At 38.2% G+C, this 21,701-nt stretch overlaps 1 pseudogene; it reads right to left on the reverse strand.

Annotated features, from left to right (window-relative positions):
• Window positions 1-1,436: 1,436 nt before the first annotated feature.
• Window positions 1,437-21,701, reverse strand: part of LOC118642046 — a 29,541-nt pseudogene continuing 9,276 nt past the window's right edge.

Below are 21,701 nucleotides of genomic sequence, written 5' to 3' on the forward strand. Positions count from 1 at the left end.
AAAGAATATTTCAAGAGCCCCTATCTTTACATGACACCACTTTAATAAACAAAGTGAAAATCAGAGCTCTGGTTCTATTCTTGGACTTCTCCTTATTTGAATGATCCAGCTTTTCTATAGTGATTAGTGATCACAGAGATCACATGAAAGGAATATGACAAAGTTGCAGAAAATTTGGATATTTTTAAATGGATTTTTCTTATAATTCAGCCCTCAAATTCACATCAACCTTATAATTCAGTCAAATTCAGGATATTATCAACCAATTATTTAGAATTCCTAAAGTATGCCAGGTATGAAGTCATTTCAGCCATACAAACGAGGAGGACTCCATACGGATGGAGACCCATGCTCCACAAGGTTGAATAACATGTCTAGGAATATACTTCTAGAAATGAAAAAGTGGGAATCATATTTGGGTCATTCTGATTCCAATGATTGTGATGGGCTGAACCACTGGATTGGTTTCTTTCATGTTTGCTTTCCTTCCCCATAATGCTAAAGAGGTTCTTTCAGCCTCTGATAGTGAACCAGGCACATATGCTGAATCTTAGATTTTAAGGTTTCTATTGCCAAATTTTTTCCTTCTCCTCAACTTTATTTTTAAATGATTTAACAAAAGGAGTATAAAGAGAAGAGACTCAATATGCATGCATTTCAAAATGTATTATATGCAACAATCTCTCAACCCATGATATTTGAGGATAGCAATTGGAGAACTTCAGATTCTTCCGTTTCAACTATATTTAACAGGGTTATTAATATTTTAAATATTTTACTAGCAATTTAACCATTCATTTTACGTCTATGACTTGTAAGAGGTAAGAGCCAATAGCTACCTTGTGGAAGGCCCTGTTACTTTGTTCTTTCTTTCAAGAAGGCATTAGTTATAATGTTGGTCTAGACTCTAGAGCTTGTTCTGAATTTCAGATGATGTTTGACTATGAAATACTCATTAATATTTGTAGAGTTTCCACAGTGTATGTGTAAAGATGATGAAAAAGGAACACATGTCAGGGGATTTGCTAATACAGAGATGGTTTAATCAGACCCTGACTTGTATTATAGAATGACAGAGGTCAATGACTGTGCGTGGTAAAATATTCTTCTTTTGGTTGAGGAGAATAAAGTCTAAAGCAGTCATTAATTGACAGTAGATCTAAGGCAAAACCTGTTTCTCCATGGACCTGATCAATGAAATGGCCATGATTTGAATTCAGGCTGCCTGACTCCACATCCACTGTTCTCTGCAGCTCTAGGGGTTTGAACATCTCCCGAGTAAGTCATAGAAGGGCTTTTAGAAGAGAACTGGGTCACACATAGCCTCCCAGTGGTCTCTGGGCCTTTTTGGAGAAGGTTGGGTGAGGATTGCTCCCCGGGGTCTCTCACTCTTGCAGAGTAAGCTGCTTCGGCACAACAGCCCCCACCTCTGGGCGTTAGTGCAGCTGCTGCAGGACTACTGGCTGGTGCTGCCAGTCACGGACCAGTCTGAGAGTGTTTCCTCCTTTCTCCTTATCCTTCAGCCTCAGACAAGGTGGAGAATGAGGGATTCCTGGGGCAGATGAAGACTCAGGTGCAGAGGGGAAGAGATTTGCCTGCAGTCAATCAGGAAAAAGAGCTGGTAAGAATAGAGCACTAATGTACCCATTTCGTCTTCACAATAAAATGCAGAGGAAGCTCAGGGAGGCTAAGGAACTCATTCAAGGTCACACAGGTAAGGAGGGCTAACAACAACAACAACAACAACAACAGGGACACTAATACTAATATGCTAACCTGTGTTTGCAGTTACTATGTGCCAAACATCTTCTCATTGGATGTGCACAGTGGTAGGAAGTAAACGCTGTTTGCCCTACTTTTGCAAATGAGAAAACTGAGGCTCAGAGAAGTGAAGGACATGAGGAAGGCACGTGGCTAGTGAGTGGGGATGGAAATCAAATGAGCCAAACTTTATGAGAGGCTCAGTGTGTACCAAGACCTTATTTTTCACATCTGTACTAGGGAATAGTTGCAGTTATCTTAAATATATAAGTATGGAAAATTGGGCTTAACAACAGTTATTTGATAATGGTCACACAGTTAATAAATGGAAATATAAAAATAGTAATAATAGCCCTGGCTGGTTTGGCTCAGTGGTTGGAGCAACGGCCGGTAGATCAAAAGGTCTCAGGTTCAATTCTGGTCAATGGCAGGTACCTCAGTTGCAGTTTCGTCCCCGCCCTGATTGGGGTCGTGCTGGAGGCAACCAGTTGATGTGTTCCTCTCATGGCGATGTTTCTCTCTCTCCCTTCCTCCCTCTCGTTCTATCTAAAGATCAATGGAAAAATAACCTCAAGTGAGGATTTTTTATAAAAGTTATAATAATAATAAGCTAACATGTATTGGATGCTTAGTATGTGCCGAGTATTATGTCGTTATTCTGTGTCTCAGAGAGTTCAAGAACTTGCACAAGGCCTCACAGGAGTGGCAGAGTGAGGATTTGGACTTAGATCTCCAGAACACAAGGACTCTTTGTGGGAGGGGACATTGCAGAATGCTCAGGTCCTTCACTGCAGACCAGTGCATTGGCTGCGTAGGGGCTTCCTGGAGGGGGTTGGCATTCCCAGGTGGTGTCCTGACCTGTAACATAGGACCATTGATGCCCTAATTACAGATGTGAAGATGCAGAGGTCTGGGTATACTGGGCAAGGGCAAAGCTCTAACGACAACTAAATGCAGAGGGTATGGAAGGCCTGAGTCCCACTCACTCTTGGTAGGACACTAGCCGTCTCTAGGACCTCTCTGTGAGTCAGTCCTATTTTATAGATCGAGAAACTGAGGTTCAAAAGAGGGGAAGGGACTCAAATTAAAACATTTGTATTTTTGTCCTCTGATTTTCTGCTTCATTATTGTTTTGTTTAGATAACATTTAAATCACTACTGAGTTTGTAGGTTTAATTGTATTTTTTTGAATAAATGCAGAATCTTTTGTATGTAGTAGGTATTTGTTGATTTGAATATTCTAATTACAAGGAAAATGGGAAAGTGTGTGTTTATCTTATTTTATAGAAACCATGTTGCTATTGATAAATGGATTTAAACCATAGGACTATCCAAAAACAAACAAAAAAAAGAGGGTAAGAAAATAAACCCCACAGGTTGAAAGATAGAGAATGCTAAGGATAACGACCCCATACTATAAGATTTGGGGTCCTGACAGACAGAGAAAGTGAATTTAATAGGACATGAAAGCAAATGTCCTACTCAGCTGCTGATCAGAAAATAACAGATGAATTCACTGAGAATGTTGAAAGGCACACCAGAAGAAGAAAACAATACTATTATTTAAGGTAATGGAGACATTCTTCACAGATTGTTTATGGAAAACCCAGCAGGCAAGTTACCCCTTGATCAAGGCTCTGAAAGCCTTCCAATCAAAGCACAATAAGTTGACCCAATAAAACTTCTCAGAGCAAAAATAAAGAAAAGCAGGAGACATTATAGGCAGCAAGCATTTTACCTTTCTGCCGTTCCCAGCGCTATCAAGCAGTTACATTAGGCATCTCGACTGCTTCTCAAAGTGTCATAAAAGTATTCTGACAGACACATTCAGGGGTTCGGTGAGGCCAAAAGTATATCCATAATAATACTAAGATGTTATTTGCCTTTCCCACTTTTATTCTCTCTTGGGTACACAATTCAGTTTTTCCGGAGGCTATGTAAAGTTTGATATCACAACAGATTGAATGCAGCAGATATGTGAGATTCATTGTCTTCCGTTGACTAAAGATACTGAAGAGTTTTCCAGAAATACAAAACAATGCCACTGTTGTACTTTTTCCTTTAGAAATATAGTTTTCACTATCAGACCATATTACTTATGTTAATGTATGGTGGGTTTATACTATTGTTTTCAAAAAAATTAATGAATATTTTTAAAACTCCCTCAGAGTTGATTTTAAATATAATAAGTGTTAATGGGTAAGATCAACATCAACAAAAGCTCTGAGAGCCCTTACTGATTTTTAAGAATATAGAGAGATCCTGAAATAAAAAATCTTGAGAAACTCTGTCTTTAGGGATATGAGAATGTTTCATATGTTTCAAATTACCTAAGTCTGGTACAGACTGCAGAATTCATCATGTCCATTATTCTTCTCCTTTTGGAAGTATGGGAGGAATATACTTCCCCACATCCCTACAATCGAACAGATGACTCTTCTAGCAATGCATTGTGGGTAGCAACGACATGTTACTCTGTCAGGTCCATTGATGACAAATTTTCAAGAACTCTGTTCCTGCCACTGTGACCCTGGAGGCATGTGTTGACGTAAAGGTGCCAAAGATGAAAGCAGCTTGGGATACTAAGCCAATCCTGGTGCAGAACTGCTCTGAAGAACCACCTGGCTGGCTGCAGACCTGGCATGAGCCAGAAAAAATGTTAGTAGTAGTAAATCCCTGAGATTTGAAGTGTTTACTACTCTTGCATAAACTAGCCTATCCTGGCTTGGACCTTACTTTTCTTTGGAAGAAACAGCAGGGGCAAACAATTTTAGCAGCTAAGGGAAAGTCCTCATATGATTAGAATAAAATGTGATTCAGAGTACTTTTTCAAAATTGTTACCTTATATTTTGATGCTCTAGAGGTAATTATAAAAAATGACATCAGGCTCTGTGAAAATGCACCTAATATGGATAATACATACGTCCTTACTCTTAAAGAAACTGTGACCTAAATGCTGTTCTTTTATTTCAGGTGCTTTGGAAATTCAGAGCCTCAAAAGTGGTAATCATTTGCATTTACACAAAGCAATGTTCTATGCATTCAGCTCATTGAACAGTAGTTATTAAATGATCACTCTGCAGTCTGTACTTTTGGGGGGATAACACAGTGACTAAGAGTTTTCAATGTCACCAATTAGCTTACAGGCAGGACATTGCTGAAAGGCAAAGGGCAGAATTTGTATGCAGACCAAGATGGCACATTTTCAGGAGCTTTCTAGGAAGTCCCTCTACGGACTTAGGCTTAAATCTTATTGACCACTCTTAGCCACATGGAAGGCTGGAAACTGTAGGTTTTGGTTAGGCACATTGACATGACACCCTGAAGAGAACTGGTTCTTTTTAAGTAGGTGGTAAGTAGGCAGCCAGGCATGCCTTCCACATTTCCCTTGAGTGCTTTGATGATCTCTCCAGCTTGGTTTTGCCAAAATCTGGACTCTCATGTACTGCCAAGGCAAAAAGCCCTCAGTCTCTAGTGCTCCCAAACACCACTGATTCATCTGCCAGCCTGGTTCGCATGGTTGCTTCGGGTCCAGCGGCATAGTACTGCTCCTGTTACTCTTGGGGCTAGGATGTCTTTGAAAACTGCCTGTGGATCCATCTGTGAGCTGCTTCACAGAACAATTTTGGTCCCTGGACTCTGCTATAGAAAACAAACCCAATCTCCTTTTGCTCTTTGACCCACAGACCTCTGGTCTCAACCCTTTCCTTGCCCTCATGACAAGAGTTTCCAATAGCAGGGAAATCTATTTTCCTTCATCTTGTAAACCTAATCATTTGGCCTACACCTAAAAATCCCCTCCATTCTACTTTTCCTTTGTACTCTCATGTCTCTCTCCCTGAAGCAACACTTACAGCACCAGCTACCTATTTGAAAAAGAAAGAAGAAAGTGAAAGTTAATATTATAAAGTGTCATTCTCCACATCAGTGATTGGGTTTTCAATACAGTGTTGTCAAGTTCCTGATGTGCGTTTGCACAGTGTGTGCTATGGGAAGTCCTAGGGATTAGTTCCAGGGAGTCTCACGAATGACTTCCTACAAAAGGTGATGCCTAAACCAAAAAATAAATATAATCTATCTTGTTGAAAATAAAAGTGGGAGGGAGAGAGAGAGAAAGGGAGAGAATGGAAGTATTCAAGAGAGAGGAAATAGCACATGTAGAGACAAGAAAAAGTGAAGAGGTCAGGGGATTGTTGAAGTTCAGTATATGGCTTTGGAATACAATGCAAAATAAAGTGATGGAGATGAGGAAAGGGTGAGAGAGAAAAATAGCGCATTTGAATTTTATACATGGGGAAACTGAGCAGCCCTAACAATTATGCTTTAGTAAGATCTCTCTGGCTACAGTATGAAAATGAACTCAAGCTGTGCAAGACTGAAGCTTGGAAACCTTTTAGAGGTCTGTTGTAATTATTTTGTCTAGATATAATGTCAGGTTGACCTAAAGTCATAGCACTGGGAAAGAAATAATTGAATAAACCAGAGAGTTATTATGGGTATATAAAATAATTGCAACATCAAAATTAAATCTTGGTCTTTGGACTGGCAGCTGAGTGTGTGTCGGTGACATTCTCAGCAGCAAAGAACCCCTCTCCATTTCTGACTCTTTGTTTAGAACTTACTGTTATCTGTTATGTTTTATCTTTTCCTCGTCTGTATAACCCCACTAGAATTTAAACACCTCATGGAAGATATTTTTGAAAATTTTGTTCCTGATTGCATCCCCAATGTCTAGAAAAATGCCAAGCACATAATGGAGACTGAATAAATATTGGATAAGTGACTGAGGGACTGATTGGCTGCCTAAATGAGTAAGAGTAGGCCCATCGTAAAATAAATATGTTCAGTGTTTGGACCTGCTCAGTGTGAGTTGACTTTTGACATTCCTTTGGGGGTGTCTAGTAGACATTAGAAATATAGGAATGGAATTCAGATGCTATCTCTGATGTAGAAATAGAGCTTTGGGAAGTCCTGAAAATTTAGATACCTTTGAAACAACCAGAATGCATGAGATGTCTGTCCTGTGACTCAGCTCTCAATTAAATAACATATCCTATCAGATGTTTTTCTTTGCAGCAATTTTTGTTCTTCATAGGAATTTGCCTTATTCATCAGTGACACCATGAAACACTGTGACACGTTTGTAACCAGTTTCCTCACACTTCACTCTCTCAATCTCTTTCTCACCAGGAATGTAGTCCTTTCCTTGCGGTGTGTGAATTCTTATATTTCATTTTGTATCTTACATATCATCGTACATCTCATAGGCATAGGTTGTGTAGGCACCTCAGGAACCTTGTAAGATTTGGTGATTGGTAGTTAAGTAGTTGTCAGAAGCAAAGATACTTATGCTACACTCTTTCCAGGCTTACATAAATGCCCTTGAAAAAAGTTATACTCACCTAAGTATTTTCCTAACATATCCCATTTTTTTCTGTTTCATCATTCCTCTTTATATTATTAAAATGATCTGCACCTAAATGATTTTTCTCAGGGGAAACAGTTTAAGGTAGCAGACAAATATTTGCTCTCCCCACTCTTTCCTGGTGGAGCTAGCCTGTAATTTGGCACCAATTGTAATAACAGGGAATTCAAACATCGACCCACCCATCAGAGAGAGTCAACTTCTGTGAATGAGTCCTAGATGACAGAGTTGACCAGCAGTACTCAACTTCTCTCCGTAGAAGTTGTTTCGTGAATGGTGTTGTTGTTGTTTAAAGTAACTATGAGAGGAATGCTTGGATATGGCAGAAGTGGTGATGCTCCTAAAAGCAGGTGGAAACGGGGCGTGTGGCTGAGAAGCTGGTGGAGCCAGAATCCCTAGTGTGCTATTTTCACCCCAGGCACAAGGTGCACCATAGGAGTCTCAGAAGACCTGGGACAGAATCATGAGGTGGCGGGTGCTAAATTGCCTGATTTTAGTGATGGGAAGAAATATTTCCAGATTTTGTATGGAAGAGTAGTATTTTTCTTACAGCTTTTTAATTCATCGGGGCTACTTCTATGTAAGACCTTAAAATAGTTTGAGGGTTGGGATGTAAAAAAAGAAACTATCTGCCTGGTATTTTTCTCAAGAAACAAAGTGACGTTGTGCTGAGTTTCCTTAGCAGTGACCCAACCTGGTGTGTTCAGCAGGGTGAAGAATGGCTATAAAGTTATGCTTTGTGGTCAGTCTATAAATGACTAGAAACATGAATGAAACCATTGAGAAGTTGGCTTTGCTATATAAACTGTAACATTTGTCAAGTCAGAGCCTATGTATTACTTAAAAAATGTTATTCATCATATATTACATGCCCTATCCACAGAAATGGGATTACAAGTACTTACTGATCACCCATTTATTAATTACACAAATAATTTGAAATCATGCTTGAATACATTAATTATTATTATTATAATAGAAACTCAGCATTTTCTATAGGCAGGGTGTTTACTTTTAGCTTTTATTGCCTTACCTGGAAATCTTTTTTTTTTTTATTCTCACCCGAGGACATTTTCCCATTTTTTTTGTTTCGACAGAGTGGGAGAGAGAGAGAGAGAGAGAGAGAGAGAGAGAGAGAGAGAGAGAAAGAAACATTGACTTGAAAGGGACACATCGAGTGGCTGCCACCCGCAGGACCAACCAGGGCAGGGGACAAACTGCAACCGAGGTACCTGCCCCCAGCGGGAACCGAACCCGGGTCTCTCTGGACCGCCGGCTGATGCTCTAACCGCTGAGCCAAACCAGCCAGGGCTACCTGAAAGTCTTGTAAGTACAAAATTGTGGTACAGTGTAAGTCACCCAGAAAATTATCAGCAGAGTTTTATTTTTATTTTTATTTATTTATTTTTTTTATGAATTTTTATTTTTTTGTTACAGATATTTTACCTTTTTACCCCATTGGCACCCCCCACCCCACCCCCCCTCCACCCTGTCCCCGGCTTAGTTGTCCATGTCTATTGGTCATGCATACATTATCAGCAGAGTTTTAAATGGATATTCTCAGTTTTTGTATTGGATAATCGAAATGATTATTAAAATGTTTCTAAGCCCTTTAAGGAATCAACTATTCCTTAACTATAAAATGAACAATTTTCTTCTTCCTATCTCCCCAAACTTTTGCAGATCAGGAGATATGCATTAAGAGACCTTGCAGGTGGAACTTGGATCCACCCATCTGTTCTCCAGCACCTAGGTTATTCGAAGCTCTGAGCAGGGGTGTGTGTATCTCAATCTTACTGTCTCCTTCATCCGAAAGCATAACAAGTTCTGATGAAATTGAAAAGCTTTAAAAATAACAATTTAACCTTTTTATCCTTTTGGGAGGGGTAATGATAAAATAATTGTCCATTGAAACAACACAGTCGCTTCACTGAGAATTCAGTAACAGGTTGCAGATGGAATCTAATAAACGTCTAGTTCCCATAAGTTCCAAAGCAGGTTGTTCTTCAGCCTCCTTCTGAAAAGAATTGTTTCTATCCCTAGCACCAATCCCAGCACTGGTGAAAAGCTTGATTTTGGATTCAAGCCCATTTCCTACCTCAGGCTTAACATTGAAAGTCACAATTTTCACAGAATAATTCATTTTGGAGATATAGGCAGCCAAGCAATCATGTTAGCTACTGCTATTAATAATAAATATAAAACACCAAGAGAAAATATACATTCTTAAGTTAACCAGACAATGTGGCTGCAGGAATTACAAGACAAAATCTTTCAGCTGTTTCTTGAAAACACTGAAGCATCGAGTTCAATATCAACTGAAGAAAATATGTAGGCACAGGCATGGAATATATAATGAATCTTTTTGTATACTCTGCACAGTGAATGCATTTCTGTCAATGTATGTACCTGCACAGCACAAGGAATCTGTATCTAGGTAAGTGTGACTTGTAGGTAAAGACCTGCTTGCATGAGCTAAATTGCCTTCAAGTACCTTGCTCTCAGGAAGGCCACGTGAGTTAATGTTGCTTCTCCGGATCCACTCACTTCTGCGTGACAGAAACTTTCAAGGAAGGTCAGTGGTATATGGAAGAGATTATGACAGCTGAATTATGGTTTCAAACAGGTTCGGCTTTTACGCTACCTTAGAAAATTGAATAGCTTTTGATTTATAGTCATTTTACATTAATATGCATTTCTCTCTTGTATTTCACCTGAAATTAGGCAGGCTAGGTTTATGCATTCCACATTACTTCTTGAGGTGCCTGCCTACTCAATTACATATTTTAAACAAATCATTCTGCCAAAGTTGACATCAGGTACAAACAATGAGAGTGAATAAGTAAGAGGCTCTGAATGTCCGTAGGTATTAATAGCAAGATTAAAGGCATAGAAGCCTCTGTATGAGATGTTAGTAAAGATATATTTTTCTGTTAATGATTTTGTACCCAGCAAGAAATTTTTTAAAAGGCACCAACTTAGAGGTTCTGTGATATCAATCATGACATTTTTTTTTTTCTAAATTATGAATAATTTGGGAAACAATTCTTGACGTTTCTGGGTCTTTGATGATAGGAAGCTTAATTCCATTTTATAAACATACCCATAGTAGAAGAGAATGCATTTGCTTCTACCTGCTAAAATGTGCTGTTTCCATTTCTGGATGGTCTTGTGGGTTTCTCTCTCTACTTCCATTACTGTTGCTGGCTAACTGGGTAGAAACCCCCATTCCTCGGTATCTTCCTTCATTCTGCTTTGGATTATGTTCGAGGGCTCTTAAATCAGGCTTTAGAGGGACAGGAGGGGTGTCGGCTGATAGTCTCAAGTTCCTACTGTGGTTGACTGCAGCTTCCTGAGCTTGAAGATATGGTATTCTGCAATTTCAAGTGTAAGTTTTGAGAGGAAAAAGTAAGTATTTTATAGCACAGGGAGAATAAGCCACTTTTGCTGTACTTTACCCTGTCCACTCTATGGAAGAGTAGACCTAATATCATTAATTCATTGATTTATTTAACAAATATTCATCCTGTGTCTGTTTTCTACCAGACATTGTTCTAGAAATTGGGGAAACAGAGAGGGTGACAGCCATGTTTGTGCCTTTGCCTTTGCAGTGCTATTTGCTACTGAATTAATGTAATTAGTATTATATATTAAAATGGACTCTGAACACTTGAGTTTCTATTACCTGATGACACCTCACAATTTCTACACATAAAAGACAGGAAACACTAGGAGAGAAGGAGTAGTTTTGTGCATGAATAACAGGAGACGTGGGGAGGAGATGGAGGGTCTGCAGAAGTTCTGCCCAGGCACCCAGTCATGCCTCATTCGTAACGGATGGCCTGTCCTAGGTGCAGGGTCATGTAGTGGCTCATTATTCAGTAAACCAAACGATTCCCACATGCCTGGTATATTTACCTGAATTATGTGGAATAAAGCATTTCTTTAGGGTTTTCAGAATGCTCGATTTGAGGAAACTATTTTAAAGAAGACAGGATTATATAGTCTTACAGAGGAAAGGGACATGGGACTCCATAAAAAAAAAAAAAGATTTGTAATAAAACTAGGTCTGTTTTTAAACCTCATGGAAATAGTCTCACAAACTACCTGAAAATATTTAAATGCACAACTGAGTTCTTTATTAATAAAAAAGTGTACGGTTATTTTGGAGCATTAGAAGCTTTTGCTCTTACAGCAGCAACTTAACCAAGAGCTCTGATTCCCACAGCAGGAAGTATTCTCTCTTTGTTAGCATAGATCCGTGCCTGAATGCACAAAGCAGTGTGTGCTGCTAGAACTGACGAGCCTCTCACTGTCTCTTCGTCCCAACCTCACTCGAAGGTCATGTCCCTGCAGGCCTGCATGCTCCGCTCATTGAAGCCTGATTGGTGTTTCCAGACCACTCTCTACTTCTCCGTACATTGATGTCCTCACCATCATCCTTGATCGATACTTCCTAAATATTGCTCTGTTCTTACCATGCACCGTGTTTAAATCAACAACAAGTTGTATGTAACTAAGTAAGAAAAGCTCTTTGACATTGAGGAGTTCACTGTTTAATGTAGTTACTCTTAACTATAGATGAACACCGGACTCAACAGAAGACTTTTCAAAGATATGGATTCTCATTCCACACCAAGCCTGAGTGGGGAATTATATCAGCACTTGAAAATTCTTCTCCATATGATTATTGCACATGTGTAGTTGGTATGATTGGAAGTGGAAGAGATGGTCTTGATAACAAAGTATGAAAAATGTGACAAATATCGTTGGTCTATGGCATAATGCCATTATAGGTGGGAGAGGGCGGGGCTCTGTGTGGGCAGGTCACCTGGCCGAGGGAGTGATAGTTGAGCCTAAAGATGATTGGGATTAGATAGAATAAAGAGAGAGAAGGTCAATGTATGCAACATGCATAAAAGCATGAAGTAACTAATCATGGTTTTCAAGCACATATAAAATTTCAAGAGTAGTAAAGTGAATACATATATTACTTTTATCTATAGTCATAAATCGTTAACATTATAAAATAGTCTTTGAAAAACAAAGCAAACAGAAAACCCCAAAACAAAACCAAGCCAAATCAAACCTTTAGCTTCTTTTCAATGAAAATATTTGGAAAATAAGGAGTTTGATATTCTACTCATACTTTTTTTTTTTTAATGTGTAAATAATTGCCTGTTTAAAAAGTAATGTTTCCTTACCTACATGGATCATACTGTGTTTAGGAAACTACAATCTAGTTTATCTGTACAGTTTCTGTTAATTCTAAAAGTCTGATTCTGTGTGTGTGTGTGTGTGTGTGCACATGTGTGTATGCGCGTGTATGTGTTTCTAACAAAATAAAATAAGCTTATGATTTGATCTATATAAATTTATCTATTTTTAAGATAATCTATACAAAAACCCATTTTCCTTACAGCAATCCCAATTTGTGAGAATTTGCTGCCATATTTCTTTGGGAAATTACTTGATATATTCTACTTCTGAGCTAATTGTTTTCTCTACAGACCTGTGGTGATCCTGAGGAAGGGAGAAAAGGACTGTGAGCCGAGATCTTTGAAACCACTATACAGCAGTAATTTGCTATTAGATGTTAGAAAACTGGCAACTCTGGCAAAAAAAAAATAAAATAAAGGCAAGAGTTAATGCTCAAGATGATTTTTTTTTTCTGACCCAAGATGCAATGTATCAGCTTTCATATCATTTTTTGGAATCAGATATTGTTTATATTTAGGAGCATGCTGGAAATTGTCCAGATTCAATCCTGTGTTCTGTATTGACTTGTTTTTTTAATTATTAAATATATACTATAGAGCATTGATATGAAATGCAGTTTGAACTAAAATGCTTTTCAATGACCTTTCTGAGACATATATCTTGTAACTGTATGCAACATCCTTTAGAAATTGTGCTAAAATATTATCTTGGTTCATAAATAAAATGATTTATTTTTTTGGAATTATTTCAACTTATTGATATTTCTAAAAATATATTTTTCAAACAATACACAGTATACATAAAAGAAAATGTTGATATTATATCTGATTTAACTATATTAAAATGATTATGAATTCAGGAATTTTCAAAGTTGTAACCACTGAGATGGAAATTAGAGTTTTGCTCAGTGCTAAGCATTGTTTCACTAGTCATCAAATTAAATTGAGACCATTCCCATCTATGTTGGGTTGCTTATTTTTGATGCAGACAGTACTTTATGAATGCAGATATGTGCAACTTCTGCAACATTACTTGTTATGAGGGTTTAATGTTTATGGTTGTCAGATCAGAACTATCAAATGCAAATTTCTCTCAGGTGTTCATGCAGTCAGGAATGGTTTTTAGGATATATATGCCACTTGGAAGCATATATTAGATGACTTCTGAGGTGATTTCTCTTCTCTTCCCCAGGGCAGGGCTGACTGCCTGCTGCTACGTTAGACTTATGGTGACTCACCAGAGCTGTGCGTGTGAAGCTTGATCTCTGGCTCTGGGAGGAAGAAATAAATTGTTGGTCATCATGGCACTCGCTCTGCTGCTGGTTAGCCAGAGATCTTCATAAACACCGTTACTCAGAGGGGGACGTGCCACAGGTTTCCAGTGCACTTTCTGCTGTCTGGATCTTGGGACATTTTAATAATGTATTCATTTTTTTTATATGTTAAAGGTATATTTGCATTACAGTGGAGTACTTAGAGTTATTATTATTATTATTATTATTATTTGTTTCCTTCAAAATCAACACTAAGAATATTGACTTTAGGTAGTCATTTTTTTTTTTTTTTGTATCCTCACCCGAGGATATTTTTCCATTTTTTGTACAGATAGAGTGGGAGGGAGAGAGAGGAAGGAGAGAGAGAGAAACATCGACGTGAAGGGACACATCCAGTGGCTGCCACCCGCACGACCAACCAGGGCCGGGGACAAACTGCAACCGAGGTACATGCCCTTAGCGGGAACCGAACCCGGGTCTCTCCGGACCGCAGGCCGACGCTCTAACCGCTGAGCCAAACTGGCCAGGGCAAGGTAGTCATTTTTTATATTTTGACTGCCCAACATCAACTCCCATTTCCTATCAATACCCCAGTTGTCTTTTGAAAAGTGATTTCTCTCCCTTTGTATGTAGTTTGGAAGATGGAGTTAATCATATTACACTGTTTTTCAACTTATTGAAGCTGATGAGTGCCCACATCTCAGTACTCAGATACAATCAAGGGCTACAAGTGAAAAACATCTTTAGCCAAATAGATTCTCTCTGCTGAGATTATAAATCTCAAAGGGAATGAAATAGGATGGAAGAAATAGCTGGAGTTCATTTATTTGAGGAGTTTTTCCTTCGCAGTAAAGCAGTTCCAAGTTGGGTTCTTGCTCTGATTTTAATCCTGGTTCTTAACAATTCTATCCACTGGATCACACCCTGAGATCTTAATAAAATTCTTTCATATAAGCTATCTAGAATGAGTTTCTGTTGTTTGCAAACAAATAACTACTACAGGACACACCAAAGTTAAGTTACAACATTGAGTAACACCGGCAACTTCAGCATGGAAATTAATATGGCTTCAGGTTTTCATTCCAGCCTTTCATTGGTGTCTGGAGACTATCAATTAGCTATTACCTTTTTTGAATCTTTTTTAAACTTTGCAAAGTTCTTTTGCTTTTGACCTTCAGAAATGAACAATTCTAGTAAAATATTAAAAGATATGGACCTGATTTATTTTAGTAGAGAAAATGAAAGAGAGGAGAGGTTTTTATTTTAGCTTGCTAATGTTGATGTCTCTTTTCCTCTGATTTTAATGCAGAAACTGTCAGTGTACATTAGAGACAACTCAGTAAATCTTTACAGAGAGGGGACACTGAAAAATATTCTCCTGCTTATCTATTTCCCTCTTGAGACCAGAACTATACTACACATGATATACAATATATCTCAACCAAAATGGAAAATATAGCTAATTAGCATTTTAGGCAAACACATCAGGGATTGGGGGGAGGGGTAGGTGGATATAGCCTGTTTCTAATTATTTAGGGAGAAAAACTCTGTTTGTGAATTATACATTTTTATATATCTTCTTCCTCTCTGTACTCTTCTCTGTCTCTCTGTCTCTGTGTGTGTGTGTGTGTGTGTGTGTGTGTGTGTGTGTGTAATACTGACTATCCAAACCTTCTATTGCTCATTCACAACAAAACAAGAGTGCATGAGAAGTATTCATAGGCCATAGTACTCTTGTAAAGGGTGGATGGAAAGCAATTGCTTCTATGGAAATCATGGTCGTTTCACTCACTTTCCCTGAAATGCATACTTACATGAGTAAGTTAGAGAGCTTCTTTAATATTCCAGTGATTTTCACTGTAGTTGAAGAGTTTGGTCCTGATTACAGTACAGCTGCTTGCTCTCCACATGACCTTGAAAACCCATTACTTAACCTTCTTTCAGGACTTGCTCTTTATGCTGTATAATGAAGTGCTTGAATTAGTGATCTCTACGGACTTCTTCCCTCTAAAATGAGAATAGTGGATATTGCTACAAGTGATTGTCAACATATGCATCCCCAGGATCAATTTCTTCAGTAGAGTAAAAAAACACTTCTTTTCTGGGGAAAAAAGCCAAGAATAAAGATGGTGTATAATTTGCTATGTTTCCCCTCTGTTAGTTTTAGATGCTGATAGGAAGTCTCATACAATCTTTACCTAAAATATCCCATGACTCATCTAGTTTTAAAATTAGATTTTACTGGTCAAAGCATGGTATTTGAATCATATCCTCCGAGTTTTAGCTTGAAATTGAAGGCTTAGCGCTCACTATGGCTTTTGAGTGGTTTACTAGCTTTGGATATAAGACCTTTATGCTCTGTCTATATGAGGAAAGTATTTTTACAACATAGCAGACCACTATATGGTTTATTCCTCAATTTAAAAATATTTTTCTAGTTATCTCAGAATAAGTTTAATTTGACAAACACTTATTGCGTGCCAGGCATATAGTGGATGATGAGGATACAAAGTGAAATAATTGCTGCGTATGCAGTTGTGAACCCCAGCAGTCTACTTATGGAATATGCGTGCCTGACATTCAACTCCTTTTTTCACTGTACCCAGTTTTCTATTTTCCTATCTTGGCTTTATTTTATTTTATTTTTTCTGCATTTTATCCTGAACACATGAAACCCCAATTAAGTCCCTCTTCTCAATAACCTCAACAGCTCTGTCTCCACGTCTGTCTTTATGCCTACACTTTAAGGCCCAACTGTCAGTGTAGATTATGTGTTTGCTAGGTCCAGGCAACGGAGCGCCACTAAAGGAAATCCCATAAGGACGAATTCATAGTTTCTAGCTTCAACTGGGTACTTAAATCTTCCTGGAAATCCTGTAAGTTTTCATCAGTCTCTCTTCCATGCATTGTTATTCTAAGCTCCCACAACTCTTCTTAGATTTCCTAATCTACTCCTAGTTTTTGTTTCCCACGAGATGACGGTGACTTGGAATTCATAGAGAAAACAGACGGGACTAGGAGGACTCTAGTTTCTTAACCTCTCACCTGTAACATATCCACTCTTGCCTTTTATCCTGTCTTTTCAGAAGAGGCAATAATTTTTTTGTTAATAAAAATCTTCCTGCTTTGCCATGGACCCCATCATCCCCATTTCTTCAGGGACGTCAATCCATCAGGTATCATGGCTGGATCTTATTACTTCCACATTTCTTTCTATACTGATTCCTTTCAACAAATTTTCATCCTTCTAACCTAAAACAGTGAATAAACCCAGAACTCGTTTCAATTTTGTATATTTTCTAAGCATCATACCATGTTGTTCTGTCCATTAACAACATGCTTCCTGGAAGAATGTCCCTCATTCCTCACTCATGCCAATTGCACTCAGCTCGCTGTACTTAGCGGAATTCCAGTTCCCTGGAAATTCAGGAAACCACTTTTGCCAAAATTGCCAAAACTTCTATGCAAAATTGAGTGAGTAATTTGTGGTTCTCCTATAATTGATTTCTGAGTAGTACTTGATAGTAAAATTGACTATTTCATTTTCTTCCCATTGAAATGCTTTCTTCTCTTGGCTTCATTGTTTTCTGTCTACTTTTCCGAGCTATCTTTCATAGCCTCCTTTTTGGACCTAGACCCTCCACCACACCCTATGTTTTGTGTTTTCCATGGTTTCATCTGAAGCCCTGATATCTTCTCAGTAATGTATTGGTTGCCAAAGATGTAAACTCTACCAGGTTTCCTGTCACCTCAATGTTATCATCAACTGCTTCTGTGGTCTCTTGTGCAGTAGAAAGGAAAAGCTGGAAGCCATGCTTCTGAGAAGACCCATGGCCAGCATAAGGAAATATAATTTGATAATGCTACAATCTGCATCTCAAGCACAACTTGCTTCCATGCATCATAGTATATCTCCAGCAGTTCAAAAACGGCTCCTGCTGACCACCCAGTGGCACCTCATGTTCAACTCGTACAAGATTAGACTCATAGTTTCTATGCCCTAAATCAATTATTTTATTTTATCTCCTTAGTAAATGGCACTTCAGTTTCATTTTCTTTCATAACTCCCAAATTGGAAGTCATCCTATATTATTCTAGTCCTCCCCATTCATACTGTTCACTAAATCCTGTCAATTCCTAAATGCCTCTTCAATGAATTCTGTTAAATCTATACTCACAGACTCTATCTTGGCTGTCTTAGTTCTGTTTAGCATAATTCTCAACTGTATTATTTTAAGGCTTATAATTAATGTGTCTGTTTCATTTAACTTCTTTTAATTCTTAAGGATATGATTTTTCACATGCTTGTGTGAGATCTTCAAACTGCTGTTCATTACCTTCAAGACAGAACTTAAACTACCTTGGATGTTTAAAGAAAAAGGCCATAAATTTGTCATAGTCTATCTTTCCCATGTCATTTTCTATATTCAGCCCCTGTTCTGCCCATTCCTTAATGCATATTCTTCAGTTTTCTGTGGCTTTGCACTATGGCGACTTAACCCTCTCTTTCTATGACTCAAAAATTACTGTAAATATAGTCTCCTTTCAAAAGCACTTTGATGGTTCTTAGCAGTGCACTCTGAACCACAATTGTTTAACTTTTGTGCCTGCCCTTCTCACACCTTGTTCTTATCTTTTAGCTTATCACTAATTATGCAGTATCATAAGTATATTTTAATTGTTGGGTAACTTCCTGTGTAGTTTATGAGAATGTGGCATCTTTGAGGACAAAGAATATAACTTTTTCTGAGTGCCTAGAACCTACCAGATATAATAAATAAAAAATAAAAGATTGACAAATGAATTAATTTCAAGTGGCTTCCAAATCCAATAAGAATACATGTTTATAAAAATACTTCATGAACTTATAAGGTGAGTAGGATTGGTCAGTCCATGAACATGGAACTCTGATTTTTAACTAATCTCCACCTTAAACTTGTAAATGACACAACCTTCTCTAATCTCATGTTAGATAGTATGTGCCTACATCAGAATTATGTGAGAAACTTTGTTGACCATTAATGAGTTCATAGAAAAAGGTAACTTGCCATATCAGAATAGTATAATATTTTTGGACAGGGAGTGAAGTTTCCCACAAGAAGGTGTTAGGAAGACATTTATTCTTGTTTTTTTTTTTTTTTTTTTTTTTTTAGCCTAAATGGCTCATTCAAGTTATTTCCTGAATCTATTTCTGCTAATGATCACAAGTCATAAAAACTGTTTCACAAAACTTGTCCAGTCTGCAATATTGACTTTCCTGTCCACTGATTTTATTCTGTCTCTTGATTGATCCTATTTGCCCTTTGAATTCAGTAGTTTTCTGCCACCAACTTGGACAATAAGTGTTATGTTTCTAAATCCCAGTTACATAGCCTTAGGCTTCCTTTTGGAGTATTCCTTCCTTCATTATTTTAAGCCAGTGTTTCCCACTATAGCTCTATTCTAAATATCTGGAGAGCTTAACAAACACAGATTAACAGTTTCCAGCCAGACCAATTAAAGAAATCTCTATGTATACGGTTCAGGCACGGACATTTAAAAAACAACAACAATCATGAGTACTATTGACTGAGATCCTAACCCTAACACAGTGACACTTTTGTGTTCTAAAAGCAGAATAAAAGCCATCATCCTCTGTCCTTCAGACTAGGAAGCAGAAAAGAGTCTGTAACTCAGTGCAGAGCTATAGATTTCAATTGAGGTGATGTCCACTAAATAAATTTGCAGATAAGACAGAGAAAAATAGGTTTTAGAATGGTACAATGAATAATTCACAAAAATTACAAAATCATTGATTCAATTTAACTGTGTTCAGGCTAACCAGATTCCTGAAATCTCTCCTTAAACTTTTGTTTTGGAAAGCTTTCTAATAATATACAAACTTTTTATCTGTCTCCTGATTATATTGAGTAGAGGTGACTGCCAAGATTTTGTTTCCAGAGGTTCAATTGATTTTTTTTTTTAATTTCAATTTTAACTTTTATCTAATTGAACTTCAATCTATTATTATTTTGGGTCTTAGGTTTATTTATTTATTTTTTAGTACAAAATTGTTAAAAGATATTAGAAACATACACTCAATGGCTTCCATTAATGGCATCAGTAGAATAAAAATGTGTTTCCATCATTTTTGTTTCTGGGGAGCTCTGAAAGTGGAAAAGGGATATCTCTGAACACATTGTTTTTATTTGCAGGACAAAAATGAAATAGGTTTACTTTGAAATTAGAAATTGCTAATCCTATTTCCTAGAGTTGTTAACAGTGAGTCACTGTTTACAATTGGATTATCAGCTGAACCAAGAGCTGTGTGCCATGTGCAATGGAAATCGAAAAGCCTGCATGACTAGCTGCCATTGATTTTGTGTTACTGCGCGATGGTAAACGTGCCGCCTCCCTAACCCGACGCTCGGCCGCTCTGTTAAAGTGCCCTTTCACGGTTAGGAGCAAATTATTTGGTGAGAAAAGAATTAAAAATACAGTTATTAATGAGACTGACAACTTTTGGCTTCCTCAATAATAACTTTTTTTCTTTTTCAGGTTAACATTTTACTAAAATGTGTAGTGTTATGGAAGTCATTGTGTCACATGAAGAGATGACGGTTCTTTCTGTTGTTTCCACCACTGGATAGCATGTGAAGCCTGAGCTGCTCTCCTGGTCCTCGTGCTGGAGGATGATGTGGTCGTCAGTCTTCTCATGTAACAAGGTATTACTTAGGTACTGCAGAGGAACACACATTGCGTGTGTGTGCGCACGCATGTGTGTGTGTGTGTGTGTGTGTGTGTGTGTAGAAAGTGGCATTAGTACAATAAAAAACTTGTCTCTAACATTTTTGCTTCTTTCTCTCTCTTTACTTATCTACGGAAAGAAAGATTTTTTTTTAAATCCTTACCTGAGGATATGTTTATCGATTTTTAGAGAGAGAGCGGAAGGCAGGGGAGAGAGAAAAACATAGATGTGAAAGATCGATTGATTGCTTCCTGTATACATCCCAACTGGGGATCAAACCCTTAACCTTGCTTTGTGCCCTGACTGGGAATCAAACCTGCAACCTTTTTTGGTGTATGGGATGACGCTCCAACCAACTGAGCCACCAGGCTGGGGCAGGGGACAGAGATTTATTATAAGGACCTGAGGAACTGGCTCACCCAGATCTTCAGGGTGATTTAGCAAGCTGGAGAAGCAAGAGGGCTGATGGCATGTTCCAGTGTGAAGGCCATCAGGCTCAGGGCTCAGGATGAGTCAATGTTTCAGTTCAAGTCTGAAGGCAGGAAAAAAAGCCACCTTTATAATCTTTGCCTCATCTCAGTATCATGTGTACTTGAATATGTTCTTTTCCTCCCTTCCTTCTTCCCCTTCCCTTTCTCTCTGTCTGTACACACATACACACACAACACACACACACTTCAAATCCTCTTTTTTTTACTATGTCTTATTTTACTTTTACTAAATATTGGCAAGAATAGACTGTTCATGTAAATATATGTATATATGAGGGGGAACCCAATGCAATCTTGAATTCCAGGCAGAATCCCCCTCCTGAGCATTATCTTGCACATAATGGAAAAGGATGCCAGGGTCTTGGAAGGCTGGAACAACCTCCCCCCCAATTTATATATGTAAAATTATATACACATATATATTTGTGGAAAAAAAAGGTAGAGCAGCGATAGGTAAGAAAAGCAGGGGGTGCACCCCAATATACTACGTTTTTTAGAGCATGTAATGGGGAATGCATGGGTATGGGCAGGACCTGGTAGCCAGGACACTCAGAAATATTCTTGTAGCTTGGCCTCCAGATCCCATTCAAAGGAATCTAAAGGCCTAGGTTTGGCTCAGGACCTGGATTGGAGCTAGAGAGTAAAATTCTAGCTGATGTTGCCTGGAGGATGATGGTGGGCTGAAGTTTTGTATAGATGACATCTCTACTCTAACCCAAGGCTTCTGAGGAAGCCACAGGGCTGGAGCAAGAGGCTTTGAAGCTTGGGAATCACAATTAGAGGACAGGGTGAACTAAAGGCAC

The sequence above is a fragment of the Molossus molossus genome, unplaced genomic scaffold (genome assembly GCF_014108415.1).
Source record: "Molossus molossus isolate mMolMol1 unplaced genomic scaffold, mMolMol1.p scaffold_m16_p_3, whole genome shotgun sequence".
NCBI classification, from domain to species: Eukaryota; Metazoa; Chordata; class Mammalia; order Chiroptera; family Molossidae; genus Molossus; species Molossus molossus.